A 20,950-nucleotide genomic window follows, 5' to 3' on the forward strand; every position below is an offset into this window, starting at 1 on the left:
GTGCCAGAGGAATGAGGCGATGACCCTATTAACCGTTTCCTTGAGCAGCTCTGTGATGGCACAGCGCTCACTTTGGAGGGCATGTTACAAATACAGTAATGATATGGCCTGACAAGCTGCTTGACTGCACGTTATTTAATGCTCAGAGGGCCACTAAGTGTGCAGTGAAATTTTATACTCGTAAGATAAACTAGGCAGCATTGACAATAGTTTCGTTCAGTGGGCAGAATTCTCAGAGGAGGTTGCCTAAATCATCTCTAAGCTGGTGGCCCAACAGTCTGGGCAAAGGAGGAAAAACAAAAGCAGGTAGGGCATGTGTGATAACACAGGGACTCAGACCAGACTTGACTCTAATTCTGATATCTGACATATTTGAGGGAGGTATTTGGGGGTGCTTCTCACATTCCTGAGAGACAGGCAGGAAAAGTCTCAAAAAACAATGCTCACCGCAGCTCTATCAAACTATTCTAAGCTTAGCCCAGCAAGGATCACAGACCTAGCTCATCACAGGCAACACCGCAGGAACCAAAAGTGTGAATATTTCTTATTCAAAATGCCATTTCTATGCTTCAGTCAGCTTTCATATCAATTTAGAAGAGCTGAAGCACCTCCAGCATATCTCCCTTGCAAAAAATTTTGAGATTATTGCTTTATAATGGTCACTTTTCCACCACATTGCTACAGTCAAAATTTTACATACAGACCCTTAGGCACATATCAGCTAAATAGCTTTTAATAACATCTGCAGGAGCTTTGCAGTGTTGTCAGAGATAAAAGACGTTAAACACATGGCTGAAAAAGACAAACCATTACTTAAATAATTTGGTTGTTTTACCTTTTCTTTTGCCATTCTAAGGAGGCAGGATTGAGGAACTGTGAATATCCTGAAATAACAACAAGAATATGGCTGGCATGTCTGGGACATTTGCCATAAGTGAACCAACAGCCGAGGAATACCCCAGGATTGGTTCCACTTGTTCTGTGATAACTGCTGCTTAGAGAAGTCAGAAAGAGCAGAAAATATGGATAACAGAACAGGTGAAGAACTGTTGCTCCCTGGTGCCTAAAAAAGTAATCCCTTGACAAGAAGCAGAGCATTACTGTAAAGCGGAAACAATTAGGTGATCCGTGTATCTCTAGCATTTAGCTTCAAGCAACATGATGTGTTTCATGCTATTCTTAACATTTCTGCTCCAAGACAAAGTATTTTCAGGAACATTGACCTATACAAAATAAAACAGTTTCCTGCATTCAATCATGTTTCAACCATCTTGCAAATAATTCGTAGATAATAGAAAGTAATAAAGAATACTGTTGGAAGCTAGATTGCAGTATCTGCGGTGTGTGTTCCCATTACAATGTTTGCCAGGAAGAATGGATTAATTTTAGGTCATATTGCATATGGATTTAGTATTTATATTACGAATGAATTATCATGAAATGTTAATGCATGGACTGCTTTAAGTATATTTTCATTCAAAGTGTACAAGTGCAGAAAATAGTACTTTTATCCATTCTTATAGCATTATGAACATAATCTCCTTGCAATTGTAAGCTGTTTTGTTCTGTTTTATTTATTATTTGGCATAGTGCTTTGTGTTTGTATATCAGGTTGCATCATTTGCTGCCTGAAGTTGAACCTGATGTAATTTTAACTATTCTAGGCTTTTTCTGCTGTTGTAGTCAATGCTGTGTTTATTGTCCAAACTATGAAAATTACAATGCATGTTCAAGTAAAATTACACTTTCTTTCTCAAAGCTGCTTAAGTGTTACTCTAAATTGATCCTGTATTAAACATAGTGCCTCTGTAAATTAATTCCAAATTCCAGTTAAGACATTAACTAATGAATCATTTAACATTTCATCTAGCTATGCATGTAACGTATTTTTGTACTTTTTGAACCAGGCCAGAGCAAGTAAGCTTGGTCTCAGTAAGCAGGACAGTGTCAGTCCTATTGCTATGCAGAACCACGTGCCAAGACCAGGCTGAAACAGACTCCTGCATTTATTTAATACTCTAAGGGTTTCACACAACTGTTCTCCCTTTCTAGCACAGAGACCTCTCTCTTGAGCTGTTAACCCTGCTGGGCCTTGCCTTGGCCTGCCCACAGGAGTCAGCTCACGTCTAATGTCTCTGACCTTCTCCTGAGGAGAGAGGCAGCCAAGGGTCCAAGGAGGACCCTCAAGTCACACACATTTGCGGTTACCTACTTAGAGAGTTGAACCACAAAGAGGTCAACGTGCCCAGCCTCCAAAAGAGGGGGGAGAAAGGGAAGAAGTGTCTCAGCCTTGCTAGCACAACCTCATGCTCTGCCGAGCTCATCTGGACCCCCAGTCAGGACAACACTGGGAGTGGAGCAGCTCTTAACAGTGCTCCCCCAGGAGCTTTACGTGCCCGCAAGTGTTTCGTCAGGTGTGAATTTGAAATGATCTGCCATACATGAGTGTGGTTGCACTGCACTGGGTTTTCTCACCCGTACAAGGAAGCTAAAATACAAAGTAGTGTGTTGGTTTTGACCTTGGCAGCATTTGAAATAGTCTCCCAGTGCTAACAGTGAGTTCTGGTCTATCGTGTCCAGCAATAATGAGCACTACCTTAAACGAACGCTAATCGATTTCACTGCCACTTGTCAGCCCTTTCTTATTCATTTCACAGCACTACAGTAAGATCAACAGTGCTATAACCTATAACCACGCCATGCTGATCATTGAAATATGCACTGCGATATAATACAGTGACACGCTCTGCATTAAACAATGGCCTAGCAAAAAAAAAAAAGAAACAAACCACACACACAAAAAAGCAACAAAATCCTAATAGCACAGAAACGATTTCTTACTTTAAGATTGATTGCAATATCAAGTAGAAAAAGAATAATTGGTTTTGCTCTGGTGTTAGGTGAAAAGCATTATAAACTTAAAATATTACCCATACTTTCAATGCAAATGAATTCAGAAATTAAAAAGTCTAATAAGTTACCTGTGTAGAAAACGAAAATAGCAGCAAGATCATTAGAAACTTTAATTTTTACTTTATTTAATTTTCCCTGTAGAGCATGCATTGATCATAACTACGCACTATGGATGAGTTCAATTCACTGTAATAACAGACCAATTATTATAAAAATCAAGGTGCATAAACAAAAGCATGAACAGATGAAAAAACATTAACAAATAAAAAAAAAAAACCCACCACATGAAACAGTGGTTTTCCAGCCTCAGTACTTATATACTCCCTAATGCCATTAACCACTACTCAGTTTATTTATAGGAATGTCCAGAACTATTGATTTTTATAAAGACAGAGAAATTAGGATTATTTTCATCTATTTAATTTTGAGATAGTAAAATTTTCATTTTTTACATCAAAAAGTTAACACTATTTCCTAAGCCATGCAATATTGCTGTTCACGGGAATTGGACAGAAAAAGTGAAAAAAGCCTGAAAGAACTGGAAGTATTTGGTCATAACTCCCTTGTATCTTTCTAGGTTTTATCTTCATGATTAAGTTAACTCAAAGATTACACCTTTGGGTTTGAAAGTCTTCAGGAGATTTGGGTTTTCATTAAGTTCTTTGATCACCTTCTGAACCCATATAAAGTTTTGCATCTCACACATTACATAGCACAGAGAAACGGAATTTTAAAATGTTGTTGAAAAGGACTTTCTTTTGCTTGTTTAAATTTTATTGTTTCCTGTTTTCATTTGTAAATGCCACCATCCTGCAAGGAGTGCAGTCTATGAAAGAGAGGGGTTATCCTCATCTCGCTTGCTCCGTTACTCATAATTTTCCAGACAAGTCCTGTATCTCCCATTATTCTCATTCCCAAGCCGCTCCACATCTTAGATCTCTACCCTTTTTGCACCCATTCCGCCGTTACCGGGTTTTTGGCTTTTGAGATACGTGAGGATAAGATGGTGGGGAAATACACAACTAAAACATACACGGACATGAAAAAATAGTTTGCTGCTGTTATCAGCATCCAGCCTTTCCCTCCCCCAGCTATCATAAATCACATTGTCACTGAAGATTGACTTGGGTCAGTATCAGCAGATTTTTCAGAAACAACTCTACAAGGAACTGTCGGCCAATCCAGAAGTAAAGACCAGAAGACTACTTAACATCTCAGAAAGACAGTTATTTAAAAAGAAAATCCCTTAACTCTCTGATCCGAGGCTCACTTTATACCATATGCAACACAAAAACGGTGTTTATTGTCACACCCTAGGTGACAGCGTGCTAACAGAAAGACATTTCCATGTGGATGTAATGCCACAAACAGGCAAAACAGAAGCACTTTCACCAAATTAGACTACTCCATCTAAAAATGAATATCTGAAAATGGAAACAAAGCAAACAGAAAACTAGAAAAAATAGAAGCAAGGCTGTTTATGTTGCCCAGGCTCAGGGCTTTAACTGGGTGACTCACCTTCCTACACCTCGCACTGACAACAGTGAAAACCCAACCATCTGAGAGACTGAGACAGAGAACCCAGCTCTGAACTGCAGCTCGCACCGAGGATGCACGAAGAGCAGCTCAGCAGAGACAGGGATGATGGAGCAGTTGTCACAGCCAAAGTGACATCTGGGTGGGACATTCAGACAGGTAAGGGTGACAGCTCTGTGGGACATGCGTGTGGATTCACTGGAATTAATCAGACACTGATCAGATCAAGAGTGGTGCCTTTTGACACACTGGTCTTTTGTAGGTAGAGCATGTAAAGACCTCTCTCAAACACAGCCCTCTCCCGTGCAAATGTTGAGAGATTAACATCTCTAGAACTGCCAAAAGCACAGACAGAGGAGGAGAAAATGAAGAGTCATGAAGTTATCACACGGATTCATTAACCAACTGATTGGCGCTTTCCTATTGCTGCTGTCATGAAAAAGGACAGGAAGACAGATTCACATTTATCTTAAACACTTCATAGCAGCAATTCTCAGGGAAAGTACATCATCTCATCTCTGAAAGGTGTCTAGCACTAATGTATTTTGAACATAGCAGGTGCTAACTGTGGAACGAGCAACTTTTCTTAAGTACAAACTTACTAAGAAAACTTGGTATTTGCCATGGGATTTTGTTAATTCCATTATTAATGTAATTACAAATGCTAGAAGTGCAATCACTGAAAGTGTAGGCATTAAGAAACAGGACCTAAAGCCACAGATAAGTCCTTAAAAAAAAAGGGCACTTTTGTTTTCAAGTTAAAAAAAAAGAGTAAACGATGGCAAAGTAATATAAGACTAAAATATTAAGTCATACTTTATATCATCCACTTGGTGACAAAAATCATCATCATTAACAAAAGCTAATTGTCCTAGCATTTTATACCAAAACCAAGATTACAAATCACTAGGATAAAGATCAATCTGTAATGAACAGTTCCTGAGGCTAACCTCAGTAACCTAAAATATTGGGAGTGTTGGTACAAAGACCCAGAATTTACCAGTAAATCGTTCATACAATGTTCTGGACAACAGCCTGCTTTTGCAGAGTATGCATCAGGAACAAAACATTCCTATTTTTGTCTTTTTTTACCTTCATAAAGCTTGACTTGTCTATATAGAATAGCCTAAAAATCTTCCTGATAGTATGAACGATGAAATTTTACAATGAGCACAAGAAGTGGGGCATTGTTAAAATGTCAGCTACAGAGATACTACAGTTACACAGATATCTACGGGTAGATATCTTCTCTGTGGGTTGTAGAAATCTACATAGGCATGTTAAGAGAAGTGGCTGTTGTTAAAAACTAGTTCCATGCTGTGATTTTCTCCAAAGAGAAAGTGACATTTGAAAGGAAACAAAACACAAGCACACAACTAGTACTATCAGTAATTATAGTTTTTACATGGTAAGATTATTCAGAGCCTCCAATTAACTGCAGTGTTGCATCTTACTGGATGCTCCGTGGAAGTACACAGAAGGAAATGGCTCTTTTTGAGTAGCTTAAAATCTAAACAGACAGTTGACACAAGAAGCAGGAAGAAAAGATGGAAAGTCTACTGTAGACAATTAAATATGCACAAAAACATATGTGAAAATACTAAGTGCATATGGAGAATGCTTACTAGATTTAACAAATGAGGAAAAGGGCTCCATGAGAAACAAAGAAAAATAAAGCTGAGAATCGCTGCTCTCCTCCCTGCCACTGTCAACATGCAATCCTGCTTCATTTTATCTCCAAGGTAAATGAGTTGGTGTGACGGGAGCAGATGCCACAAATGCTAGCATAGCAGGAACGCTTGCTGCAGCAAAGGAGAGGAGCAAACAAAGGGATTCGGCAACAAACAGCGCAGCAGCAGTTTCTGCAGCAGACATCACCCATCCTTCCCACTTCAGGGCAGCGCCAGAGCCCTTGGTTTTTCTGAGAGTGCAAGATAAACTGCCACAGGTAACCTTAAACTTTGGGGCTACAGCTCGCTCTTCTTGTGACCCTGGGAGCACCCAAAGCTGATGCAGCAATAAGAGCAGCACTCCAAGTTACAAAGAAGTAGCCTGATGTAAAGTTGCTGAACAGAGTTCACTTTTGATCTGTTAGATACTTTCACTAACAAATGATGTGCTTTAAGAGGGCCAAGGAAAATTCTCTTTAGAAAGCTGAAGGAACACCTTGATTGTTATCAGGACATTTGTTCTCCCTATTTCTGCATTCAGCCTCATTCTGCATTGCGTCCCCATTAACAAGTTCACATACCTTAACAAAAAAATGCAAGAAACTGGCTCTACCAAATGTATTTTTAATGTCTCTGGAAAGATTTAAAGTAATTACAAGGTATATTGACATTTGGCTGCGATTCTAGCGAACTCTTGCTTTGTCTCTTTGCCTGGTGTTCTGGAATACAACTGTTTGGCACCAACAGCTGGCAGTCTGGTGTGAACCCAACACAGATGTTTTCCAGTAGTTAATCTCTGACTGCGACCAACAAGAGTTTATTCTAGCACCAGTAAGACCATCCCTGAAGCTAATGTAAAGTCAGCCTGGCCTTGGGATGCTCTCAGCAATACTGTTGAACCTTGTCTTTGGACTTGATTTTTTTCCCCACCATCATTGTGGCTTATAAAACTCACATTTTAACACAACTATGTATTCTTCACACCTGCAGCAAAAATAATTATTTCAAAAAGCACAGGTTAAGACCCAAGTCTCTCTAAGAAAGACACTTTATCCTAAATCAATTCAAGCAATACTCTGTGAGATAAATTTATATGAAAGTTTGTCAGCTGTGTGATTCAAGCTATAGATTCTTGATAGAGAAGAACTGAAACTCTTTGTGAGGCACAGGCAGAGATTTTGAATGGTGTGAGAAGAGGCAAAAGATATGAAGAGTCATTTCTATTACTTCAGTCTTCTATAATCATGCATTTTTCCAATAGTGAATGTGCTAGAAGTATATATCTCCTAATCAATCCATTACAGTGCTCAGTTTTTCTACGTGACACAGTCATTCTCTACATGATGCTATAGAAAAGTAGAATTTTCAAGCTTCAAGGAAGAATACTGGAATTTGAACTTTTGGATTATTTTAGAATATTTCTCCCAGAACCCAAGGCTCTTCTTACTTTCTACCTCTTCTGAAGTATTCAAGCTGCCAACAAAATCAAGTCTATCTTGACAATAGTTATATTTTGAGAACACATTTGAGGGACTTGGGGGAATCTTTTTGGGTTTGTATCAGCCTTTGATTCTGCTACTGAGATAGGTTAAATTTATTTACGGAGGAATTGAACAACATTACTCTCTACAAAAGTAGGAATTGTCGTCTTATCCCTGGAATTGACTGGCTTAGAAAGTATCTATAGAAAATTATTCCTGCTCTGGCTTCCATTTTCAGAAGAACACGTGTGCGGTCAACGTAACAAATTATTTTTAAAAAGTTAAATGGAACATAATTCTGGAATAAGACTATTTCTTGTAAAAAGCTACTTCATGATCACCTTCAATCATGCACTCTAAAAGAAAACATCTTTGCTTCTCACCATTCCCTGCCTAAATGCTGTCCATCAACTACGTACAGCCAATAATTCAGCAGCAAAATCAAAGATAAACAAGTCTTGATAGTAAAGGTGAAGAAAATGTAATCCTGTGAAAACTCGAATTAGGGGGAGGAACAAGAAAAAAAAAAAAATCTGTACACGAGCATGGTGTTTGTAAGAATTCCCTGCCAGCAATACTCTGTGACAATAAAACCACAATTTAAACCCTCAATTACCATTTGGCAGTATTTGAGGAACTTCAGTTATTATCTATTCTCAGAGCTACTCCCTTACCCTCAGGCATTGTAGAATAAAAGAATACATGTCTACTGCTGTCTCCTGCGTGTGTGGAGGCTGGGGGATCAGAGGGAGATGCTCTGCCACAAGTGTTCTGCAACTGAAGGGACGAAAGAGGTACTCCCAAGGTTACTGAGCTTACGTGGATGTAGATCCCAAAGCAAAGCTTTGGCAATAATGAGAATATTACAGTATAACTTGAGAGCTATGTGAAGTCAGAAGATTTGGGGTTTTTGGGGGTTGGCTCACTAATCTGTCAGCACTCCCGTGCAACTTTTCTCACTCCAGCAGCACATCGCTCCTGTAAGAAATGGTGTCTCAGCTATGGATGGGTTCTCCTCACCTGGGAGAGTCTCCTGTCAAGATGACAACTTCCAATACAGAACACACTTGAATGTGGAAGGATCATGGTAGAACTGGAAATGGCTACAAATAAGATCAAAAAGCTGAGGTGGCAAAACAGCCTGTGGAGACCAGGCTTCAGGCTGAAAGATCTTCAGGCTGGGTTTAAAGACAGCCTTAAACATATGAGTGCGTGATTTCCAGCTTGCTTCAATGTAGTAACTGCACTGGATACTTCTCAGGAGCAGGCTAGTGTACAGTTCTGGCTATGTACTATTTAGCTCTAGTACAAACTTTGCAGTAAAAATGAAAATGTATATGGCTTTACTCTGTAGCAATTCCTTTCAGCCTAAATGAATATTTAAAAAGGGTGATTGGCAACGTTTGTTTTGATCTTGCTTTTACTAATATTTTACCTCCTTCCCCTGTTTTTTCCTTGCCAATGCTTTTTGTCTTTTGTGTTTTCTCTCTTCATCCTAGTTTTTCCTTTGCATTTGTCACTCACAGTTTTCACTCTTTTACTTTCCTTCCCAGGCAGCTCTCCCTTGCTGAACAGAATGGACTGTTCAGACACAGCAATTCCTCTTGTTCCGTGTCCACCTATCTCACACACCAGAGAAGAAATGCTGTTTTCCAAAGTACCGATTCAGCTCAACAAGGGGGAAGTGGCTAACACCAAGAGCCACAAGAAATCCGTGTCAGTTCATTATGCGGAAAATACCCACACCAAACCACCCAGCAACTACAAAGCTAAAAATTCAGATCAGCAGGATGGGAGAGATAGCAGTTTTCTGGGAGTTTATTAATAGATTAAGGCAAAGTCTCAAGTAAAGAACAATTTACAGGACAGGAGTTCAAGTCTGTCTTTGCTCCATTTGTAATTAGCATGTGACCCACTTGGATCTAAGCTACGGGATTTGGGGGAAAATCAGATTAAAAGTATATTGGCACCGAATATTTTAGCTGAACAAATATCCAGGAAGATATTTGCAGGATGTGTCCTTACAGACAGAATAAAAAGATAATATGTCAGTGAGCATAAGCTGCATTGTCAAAGCCATTACAACACTGCAGCTCTTTTCAGTCTGACAACACTGTTCCAGCAGTTTATGATTCATGCTGACTTCTCCCATCTTCGTTACAATCCAGGTGTATAGAGACTGAACAACACATGAACCTAGCAGTGTCTGAATTATATAACTGATTTCAATATTAGCTTTTCCTTTTAAATGCTGGAAGAACTGGAAATGGTTGCTCCTGAGGTTCTCTCCCTTCAATCACTGGCAGGAAGGTCAGATTTTCTCCTGTAAGGGTATTTCTCCAGTTCAAAGGCTGGATAGGTTTTTTTGACAACCATCAAAATCAGCTGCAGAATATCACACATCTGAGAGTCAGACACATTTGTTTCCATCTTAAATATATTTATACCATCATTTAACTTACTGCGCATCTTACGATAGATTTATCTGGTTGCGCTAACCACGACAACATATCTTCGTCACTCCTCTTAGGAAAGACTTCTCATTCTCCTCAACATCCTAGTTACCTTTCTTTCCACCTGTTCCAGTTTGAATCCACCTTAATTAAAAGCAGGCAAACAGAACTATTAAAAGTATCCTTGATTCGGGTTTCTTCAGGACCTAGTGCAGATATTTGTTATTTCCTTTGCTAGTCCAAAGATCTCACCCAGCACAGCCTGAGATTGTATTTGTCCTTTTCATTGGTGTGTTGCATTGGTGGCTTGCAGTCATCCTGTGACTTTCACCCCCTCTGTCATTTCCAATTAACAAGGTCCTAGCTTATAACAGAAATGTATTGTTTTTGTGCGTGATCTTGCACTTTGTCCTATTGAATTTCATTCAGCTACTATTACTGTAGTCCTGAAGGTCATTTTATTCTTCCTGTATGGTATTCTAAACTCCCCACGTGACAGGGCCCACAAACTTTGTAGGCATCAGAAAAATTGCTTTTGCTAGTTTTCAAGGGAACGACTGACATTTTAAAGCAAGATATACCAGAAGCAGTTATTGAGGGACCTACGTGTAGTCCCACCACAGTCCTCTTGGTGTAATCTGTTTGTTTTCAGCAGATTACACTAACAGATATCATTACTGCAATGACTTTGAAGTCCATGAAGCAATATTCAAGAACGTGTTGGTCTTTCTCTCTGAGAAACTATTGGAGTTTTCACAAACATCTGGGCATTTTATCCAAGATCTGATGATGCCCATACACAGTATTGTCTAAACTAAAGTAATCATACTTAAAATGTCCCAGCAGTGCAGCTGTGAGCTGCAGAGCTGATGGGACACAACCACACACAATACAGAGCATGAGCTCTTGCTTGGAGATGTAGCCAGGTATGATGGACTGCAACGCATTTACCAGATACAGAGCGGCTTCTTAATTTGTCATGAGGAAGTTTCCCCAATGAAAACTATATACGTCTACAGACCAGTCTAACCTCTATCAATTTACAGCACTTGAAACCTCTTAACTAAGATTAGAGAAGAATGCATGGCTATCCTAGCTCCAGGACACTGGAAAACTGATACATAAGTTTGAGTTATGAACAAACCAGTGCTAACCCCATGGAAATGAAGTCTTGGCCTATCCCTGATGATGAATCAATCTTTGTTACAAAGAAATCTATTTTTTAGCATTTTTTTCCTTTTACTTTGGAGTTTTCCAGCTCGGAGGCTTGAATGATGACCTATCTTGAGAATAACTGTTTTCATAGTATTTTACAGGACAGCTTAGAAAAATTTAGAAAATGATACAATTGATACACATCAGGACTTCAGAAACATTAGCCACAGAACCAGCAATAATGAAAGCAAGAATGAAGACTGGAAAAGGATCCTTTTACTCCTTAACTGGGACATCAAAAGCACAGAAACTACTTGTCACTTTTGCCCTTGGGTTTATTTAATCAGCCATAAAACAATGTTTTGAAATTCACAAATCCATTTCTATCCTGCAGGAAAATGTTAGCGGAACAGTCATTCTGCTGTTACACAGCACAAAAATAATGAATGTGGAAGCAGGTGTTGCTAATGTGCTGCATAGCAAAAAAAAACCAGCACCCCATGAGAATAATTTCTTCTTGTCCCTTCTGCCTCTCAGTGTTCTTCTACAAACACACATGGAGGACACACAACCTTCTGCCATGAACTTAGGTGTCCCCTTTGATGCTCATTTTTACCATGTCATTTTTGGAGGATAGAGGACACATCTACACTGATCTTCCCTGTAAACTGCAGCATAGATGCAGCCAGTGAACACACTTGCCAAGATACAAGGTATAGACCATGCAGACCTATTCACCGATTCGTAATACCTTTTTTTCTAAAATGTTACAGAACATCTAAGAATCTCAGTTCCTCAACAATGGCATTTGCCCGACTCTGTTCTTGTATACTGTGTTACTGCTCAAAATATGAATGTAGCTTCAAAACATTTCAAAATAATTATGCAGACTTCATGAACTTCAAGTGAGAGTGTAATTAACTGATAGCAAAGTGGGAGAATTGGAGCTCTTCCAAGAGCTGCCTGGAGGATTCACCTGAGTCTAAAAGCAAAACTCTTCCAGTGTCACAACAGGCTCCAAACACGCTAGTCCCAAAGACTGTGGTGTGAACACAGATGCTGAAAACTAAATAGATTTGAAGGTAAGCACAGAGATTTTTATAATTTTTAAGTCTTCCCTCTGCTTTTGTTCCGTTGTTCATATACAGAATTGGAAAGAGTTGCCTTCAAACAATTTTATGAGTTCTAGGAAAAAAAAAAAAAGAAAAACTCATTTCTATTTCTCCGCAAAATATATCTTTTTAGTTGCTAATAATTAAATATTACAGCTCATTGTCAAATTGTCCAGTATAATTTCAGAGAGGAAAGACACACATGGAGAAAGACCATTCAGACTTACTGCAGAAAGAGGAACAATCTCTCCGCGTGCGTGTCCTAGTGTAAATCTCTCAAAAATTGCCACAAGTCAGGGTAGTAAAAAAATGGTCAATGTCTTGAGCTACTCAGGCCAGTTCCTGTCAGCTGATTCCGTAGGACACTTGTTTTTAAGCATGGGCTTAATGAGCAAAAAAATATCAAACACAGGCATAAATGGCAGGGACTTGGTGTTCCTTACTCAGTAACCACCAAAAAGAGTAATTTGAGTAATTTGCTACTAATGCATCTGTCATTCTCCATGCTCGAAAAGAGACTGTTCTTTCTTTTGCTCCTGAGGGCATCCTGGCACCTGCACCAGCTTTTTCCTTAATTGTTTTAAGAGTACACTTCTTCAAATGTCAATACAAACTGAGACATCTTTACAAAACCCACATTCACGAGAAAAGCATTGATGAGTAATCGCTTGCACTAGGCAAAAAAGAAAACTCTGTGGGATGCACCACTGTACAGCAAGGCTAGAAGTACAGAAACTATAGGCAAATAAATTATTCCTTGCATTTGTTATTTCAGTTATCTGTTGACTTTGCTTTGACCCTTTTAATGATAAATTTAAAGTGAAATTCTGAAGGTAAATACTGATAATTTCTTTGATGTATTTTTTATTTGAGGACTCCCAAGGAATGAAGTGTACAAAACAACAGCAAAGAAAACCCAAACAGAATATGCTCAGAGTTTCACAGATACTTCTACTGATGTCTCTCAAACGCATTGTTTGGTCAGGTTTACAACTAACATTGCTTGGATGGAAACTGCCATGTAGAACAATGTTGTAAATAAGCAGCTAGAGATGGGACAGGACACTGGCTTATTTGCAAAGCAACATGGAAAGGTCTCCTGTGGTATTGTCATTGGTGCAGATACCCAAACCCCTTTTGTGTGAACTGGGAAATTTCAGCATCATACCAGATTGATATGGTAGTAATGCAGCCACTAATGAGAAGTAGAAACTGAGCAAAGAGTGCCAGAGACTCCAGTGGTGTTGGCTTAAATACAGGTAAATAATTCCATCCTGTCTATAATATATGTGTATTCATTTCATAAGGCAACAAATTATTGCCTAAACTGCCAGTACTGCAAACCCAACTGGACCCCAAATCACCACACCCTCCCAAATCAGCAGTTTGCCACCAAGGGGAACTTGTGCAAGTAAGCTGACAATAAATGCATTTGATCTACATCACCCATTGTACATTCCCATGTACTAAGAGACAACGTTACTCAAGGACATGGCATGCAAAAATGATGCCATTCTCACATTGCTGTTGTTTATTGCTGACCTCCCACCTCCAACTGGTCTTTGTATAGTACCTGGAAAAAATGGCAATCCCTTCTTCAAGTCTGGAAATTCTAAACGCAAAGTGTATTTCCAGGGCCGTTTGTGGGGAAGAGTACAAGTAAGTACTTTTTAAAGAGTGTCCTAGAAGCATCCAGTGAAAATTCGGTGCCTTATGAATCTCTGCCCTGGGAGACCCGCGTTACCAGGAAAGAAACACAACATGGCTATGCTGTGCCTGCAGACAGCATGGGAAGGTGGAACAGAATTAGGCATCTCTCGTGTTGAGGCTACCTTATAACTAGTTTTTTAGGAAACTTGACTAAATATTTAGGCAATTTTTCTGATTAACAGGGAGAAAGATTCAAGTGCAGCTGTTCTGTGTGGCTACAGAGACACCCAATGGGGAATTACTGGGTCAGAACTCCATCACAGCCAATAATTTCGCTCAAAGCAGTTGACCTTTGGTTTCTGTTGCAATAAAATCACACCAAACTGCTTGGTTTTCATGTCAATGCAACATGTAATTCCTCTGTCATTCTGCCTGAATTATGCTTATGAAAAATGTCGATCCTAGATGATCATTTGGTATTAATATGCCAAAGAATAATTAATTTTAAGTATTTGAGTACTTAAAGGTCACAATACATTTAAAAGTCAGGTTCTGTTGTTTTTACCTGTATATTCTAAACAGTGTCTATTCTCTCTAATTTCTAGAGGGTCTCCAGATAAAGTATTGATGAAGCTAAATTAGTTTTGTCCCCTGTAAATAATTTTTCTGTTTTAGTACCTTACCCTAGTATTCTTTTTTTTCCTGGCAAGAGAAAACAGAAGCCTGTCATTCTATCCTGCAGATTTAAATATCTCATTATGTTACACTGTGGTTTGATGGTAAATCTGGCAGGTGTTTTGGATGCAAATGTAAATAAAGGTACCAGCTGCTCCAGAACACTGAGGTATGCCTCCTGGTCAACAAAACACCAATGTCAGGAGCTTGATGGATGTATTTTATACTAGGAAAACCTTTTTCATCTAAATAGCTGACATTTTAAGAAAGCAAACTACAAAATAAAGAAGTTTACCATAAGAACAACTTTTTTACCTTTACTGCTGCTCTTTAACGATGTTTCTCTTCTCAGAGAGATTTGCACCAGTCTGACACTGAAGGAAGAAACCCGCACAGAAGAAAATACACCCGACAGCATGGCCGCTTCACAAAAATAATTTCTGTCTTAGAATTTCAGTTGCATACTCTTGCTTCTTTACTGGTGACTTCAAATTGCTCTACATCTCACTGGGGAGGGTGCTGAACAGAACGATCCTCCTTCTCTCCACCCCTTGTACTTTCAACAATAAGTTGGTTTATCCAAAGAGGTACTTCAGAGCAACATTTGTTGTACCAACCTGATGCACTATAATATAGTAAAAATCGCTCTCCCATCCCTCCGCCTCCCTTGCAGTTCTCCAATAGGAAGTTTAGTCCTGACAAGCTTTACCAGCCCTAGGAAAATCCATCTACCTTGACACTGCCCAGTTGCTGGAAATAAACATAAAATTATTATTAATATTTTCATAAAATACATACTAAAAGCTAACAAGTTTTGTATTTTCAAGGGTTCTTAGGTACTTGTGTCATACGTCCTTTTTATCTGGAAAAACAGTAGCATTTTCTGTGCTAGATAAGATTCAGACGAAAGACTCATGTAAGCCAGTATCTGGGTAATTTTGTTTGGTTTTGTTTTTATTCCAAATTACTTGGATTACATATTTAACTTTTGATTTTTTTTCCTGCCAACATTGTATGTGGAGCTCATTAGAAACTGACCTAAATCCATCTCCCTTCATTTCATTGCAGCATGGCAGATTTTGTGATGGTTCTAATCAGCCTTAGTGGAGCTGCCCACCTCAATTCCATTAACAAAAAGTCAACAAATGCACATTTGCACCCTGAGCTATTGACAATTTCTGGATCAAGCAAGTAAAGCCCACATGAACAGCTGTCTTACTTTAAAAGAAATAATATTACCTAGCTTGTTTCTTTCTCTTTTTTCCTGGGTATTGAAAAGTAAAACAGTGAAACAGAAATAGAACGTTAAATAAACCTGGAACTTTACATTAAAATAGCCGCTCTCTAGCTTGCGTTTTTTTCTGGGTCTCTTGCCATTCAGTTCTGTTTACTGTGAATGAGGCTGAGAATAATGAGAAGGCCAAAATATCCCAAGATGTGTTTTCCAAGAACGACCTGTATCAGAACAGCTTCCTTGTGCTAAACACTGCTACCAGGACTGATTGGATCAGACCAGGTATGAGTTTCTATTGTTAGTTATAATTTCATTTAACAAAAAAAAAAAAAGTCAGATAAGTTGGTTTTTTGTTTTAGTGGGGGTTTGTTGTTGTTGTTTTTGTTGTTTTTTTTTTTTTCTCTCTTAAATTCTTATTTAAATAACAGTATTGCATAAGGTGTCTTAAAAAATCAGTAATAAAGTTTCAGGAAAAAAAATAACAAAATCCCCACATTTAGTCTAAAGCATAGCCTTATAGGTGTTACAAATCCAGTTCTAACATTGCTGCCTTTCCACATAGCATCAAAAGACACTAACAGGGAAGAAATTATTTAAGGAGTCCCTAGCTGCTAAAAAAAAAAAAAAGTGTAAAACAGATAAAGAAGTTATACCACATGAAACACACAGAGCAAAAACCCACCTCAGAATTTGCTGTTGCTGTTATTTTAGTTAACAATCAGTTTGCTAGAACATTAATAGTCCAGTAAACAACAAACCACCAGTTAATTGCTAGTAATGATTGGTTTCTTGGGGATTATTGCCTATATAAATCTCAAAAGTTGTGTGCTGTTAAGTAACTTACTATTTTCTTGAAGCTGGCAGTCACGTTTGTTAATGTTAGTTGACCTCACCATTAATCCTGATCCTGAGTTCAACCATTAGTTCTAATCCCTTGCACACGCAGAAAGCAAAGTACCAAAGTCCGGGATTGTCTTCAAGTGTTCATTTGGAAAAATGTTACCAAATATCTTCAAGTTGAAAAAGGAAAATCTAGTCTCCTACACTCGCTTATGCTCACAGTGGAAGTAATACCTGCCTGGGTGTGTTCAGTATAATTGCCCTACAAACGCAACTGTGAGGCTGTTTGAAAATCCTCGTGTATAAATTTGCAGAGTCATCACACATCACTGGGACCGTGTGTTTAGTGTTTTGCTTCTGAAAACCAAGGATCTTGTTAAAATTAACTAAAGCTAGATCAAAAGATAATGCCAACTCTGGGGACCCATAATAATATGGAATTGTATCAACACCTGGAATTTCATATGTTGCATTTTGATGGTCCTTATACTAACAACATTCTCTCCAGTCAGTCTAATTTCTTGATGCAGTGAAACGTCAAGAAGCACCAAGAAACTTCAGTTACTTGTACTTTTACAGGGGAACCTTTCTTCCATATCTCAAGAGATCAGACCCTTGCAACAAATCTGAGGCTTCCTCATCTTATTTCCAATGACACCAGGAGTCCCAGTTCTTCACCAGGTGGATGCTGAAAGGATAATCACAGAGCAGGTCTAGGAACCAACAGACAAGTAGAGAGCTTTCGTCAAAGCCATCAACATAAGGGGGTACTCGCACATTGCAACGTGACAAACAGGGACGTCAGCTGGTAATTCCTCTGGTAGTCAGATTCATCTACTTTTCTATTTCAAAAAACCTCAGCATAAGCAAATGCACCATTTCTCCTGATATCGTAAGAGTTATGGGACAGTAAGTTCGATCTAGACTTCTAGATGTGTAAACATCATAGATTTGCTTGCAGTGACTCGTTAAAGGCAACAGAATTCCCCAATGGGACAGGAGCAGCCCACAAACCCAGCTGAGCACTCTGCAGTAAAGGCAGGGTAGGGCTGAAGCGTTAATGGATTTCTGCTACCTGTTTTACAAATTAAAAACAATTTTTAGTCATGGAGAAAACAGTGTTTGTTCAGCAGGCTTTGAGGGGTGAGCAACAGGTAACATACCAAGAAAAATTATTAAAGTCAAATTTATAAGCTACAACATAAACTAGAGACACAAAAAAAAACCAAAAGAAAGTCTGCATAAAGCACCACTACTGTGGATGGGGATAATCTGGAAAAATGCAGATCTGCAATGTATTTCCAAATAGGCAGCTGCCAATACTTGTATTTACATGAGTAAACTGAGGGAAAGAAACATAGAGACCCACAGTCAATACCAAGCAAAGAAACCTATATATGGCAGTGCACAGATGTCCGACTATTCCTTTCTTTTAGAGTGTGACAATGAATTAGTAAGTAATAAACCCTGAAGTGAAAGTCAAAACTTAATGGCTAAATAAATTCACCTCTTTGAGAACATTTGAGTTTACATATTCCTGTGGTGAGCATTTGGACTGGAGATTGGAAAAAAAAAAAACCACAAAACCCAAAAAATAAAAAACCCACACCACACCAAAATACAACCCCCCACCATCAACCAGCTGTACTTTGCCTTAAACTTCTCTGAAACATGAATTTTATAAGAGTTTCTAGTGAAATGCATTAAAATGTTCAACTTTCTAGCCTTACTAATGCCTCTTTCTCTTTCAAGTAATAATTCAGTTTTACATCAAGTGTTAAAAAACAGAAGGGCATAGGTATAATTTGCTTCATATTTCATATATAAAACGAAATAAAAGGAGTCAATACATCACTTTCCCATTCCAGTTTTCTTCCTACCTTAGTTGCTAATGGAATAGGTACTTTCTAAGTGTGAATTCTCTGAAGCATTGAATTTCTCAGGACAAATGATACAGAGGGCAAGACTCTTCTTACCTGCTGCCAGGTTCTCTAACCAACCCTGGTCACTAACTAGATTTCACCTCTATTTCACAGCTATAATTTTCAAAGCTATTTCTTTTTTACCTCCTTAGGTTTTATTACTATCTGATATAATTCTCATTTTCTAACAATTGTTTTTTTTTTTCCATTATGCTCATCAGAAAAAAAGCCTATGGATTTAGACATGCCCGACAGTTTTTCCTACAGATAAGAGTCACAAGATGCCTTTAAACAATATATATGGAGCTATTTCTGCATAGAGCAATTGCATACAGGAAGAGATTGCGTGGGTACAGTCATCCGAGAGAGCTTTGCTATTATCAGTATTTATTCTTTTATTACAGCAATGGTGCCTGAGGTCTGACTGTTTTGAACACCATTTTTTTCAGTTTCTCGTGCAAGCAACTGAATCTGTAGACATGGTATGCTTGCTCACACCACTGCTTACACTTCAGAAGTATATATATTCTTACCCTTAACAATTCACTGTCACTGGTGTGATTTACAGAAGATAATGTTAAAGGTTGCAAAAGTTTCTCTCACACTGCCTTACTGCTCAGAAGACAGCAACTTAATTCTAACAATGAAACTTTGAGCCTTGCAGTCGTCATCGTGGCCCTTACAGGGTCCACTAGGCTCTGACTTATTTCTTCATTGCACACAAACACTACTCTTGCTTTTATTAATCTTAAGTCACTTTTCTATAACAATACAAAAAAGTTGAACAGATGTCATCTAACAGCTCATTTATGTGAATGAACACAAAACGCAAAGTACTAGAAAGAAAAAACTGCACAACAAGATCACAAAGCCCAATTATCTGTTTCTCCTCCTCCTCAGGCTCCCCTCTGTATTTCTGTAGTACTGAAGCAGACAAAATTAGTGTATGCGACCTAGGGTTCCATCCCACCCCAGCCCTTAAACATTGCAAGAGATGCCAGCGTTCCTGCAGGCTCTCAGTACAAAATTATACTGTAAAGCAAATATTGCAACCAGCTCACTACAATTATTATGCTAATTATTTGTTAGCAGGAATATTAATCTGCCACATAAGACATGGCTGCCTCAGGAAAGTTTAGAAAAGTCTTAATAAAATATGCATAAGCAACTACAAAAATATAGTAGATAACTGTCAACATAGCTCTGAAAACACTAAAGCATATCTGCTTAGTTTCCAGCACACACAGAATTTATGGTAATAAGTTTTTGAAAGTAATACAACCATGTTGCTAAAAATGCAGAGCAGCTGCTTGAGATATTATAAAACAGCTAATTTTTACTCATTTGTGACATGGTTTCATAGACGGGTAACAGCTGCAGTTTCACCCAGCTGCATCCTGATGCTGAACACACACCTCCAAGCAGTCAGACCAAAGTATAGATCGCTTTACTTTACAGCACTAAGTTCCAGCATCTTTCCAAGAAATACCTTGAAGGTCATTGGCAATTAAAGCTCCCCAAGGTCTCTTTCACTCCGAGGACGGTGACGAGCAGACACAAGGTCTCCAGAAGTCAGCCACCATGTAGTAACATAGCAAGTAGTAACTGAGCTGCATGAATTAAAGAGGATGTTGAAAGGGCTTCCTACCTGGTACAAGTTGCTACTCCCCCTCACAGCCTGGAACCCTAGATGCTGGCTCTTCTCCTTAATTGCTGAGGTAACACGAATTTCTCTAGTAAGAAGTGGGGAAAGAAAATAAAAAAAAAAAAAAAGGAAAGAAAAAAATAAAGGTTCTATTGGCTGCTGCCTCCTTCTTAAAAAGGTTACTTCAAATGCCTCTCTCGCTCCCTATTTATTTTCTCTCCCTCCCAGAAGAGCAGTTTAGAGGCAGAGTAACGGAGTGTTTATCCTGGCTCTGAGGATGCACGCTTGTGCGATAACTGCCTGCTCCCTGCAGTATAGCCGGCATGATGTGATGTGCATACTAAAGCAGTTTGCATTAGGCAAGGCTTAGCAGAGCCAGCTTCCCAGTCTCCACCTTCTATATCACAGAACGAGCTTGCTTCTTCGAAAACAGTGGGGATTAATGACAAAACCATAGGGCTCTGATTATAATATAAATGTATCTTCTTTGAAGATAGTATTTAAGGATAAGGTTATATTTATATACCCCCTCACCTGTGAAAACACAGAAACAGCCATCTGTGAATACACAATACAGTGATACATACGTGCAAAAAATTCCCTACTGTTTGCTGCCATATGACAGATGATACTAAAAGCAAAAACTAATGAGACATCTCCAGTT

At 38.7% G+C, this 20,950-nt stretch overlaps 1 long non-coding RNA gene across 1 annotated transcript in view; it reads right to left on the reverse strand.

Annotated features, from left to right (window-relative positions):
* LOC139828889 (uncharacterized) overlaps positions 1-20,568 on the reverse strand; it is a 449,358-nt gene extending 428,790 nt beyond the window's left edge. The window contains exon 1 of the long non-coding RNA XR_011740946.1: positions 20,290-20,568. This is a non-coding gene — a long non-coding RNA (uncharacterized lncRNA). The remainder of the gene's footprint in view (positions 1-20,289) is intronic.
* Positions 20,569-20,950: the final 382 nt, after the last annotated feature.

This window comes from Patagioenas fasciata, chromosome 11 (genome assembly GCF_037038585.1).
Source record: "Patagioenas fasciata isolate bPatFas1 chromosome 11, bPatFas1.hap1, whole genome shotgun sequence".
Taxonomy (NCBI): Eukaryota; Metazoa; Chordata; class Aves; order Columbiformes; family Columbidae; genus Patagioenas; species Patagioenas fasciata.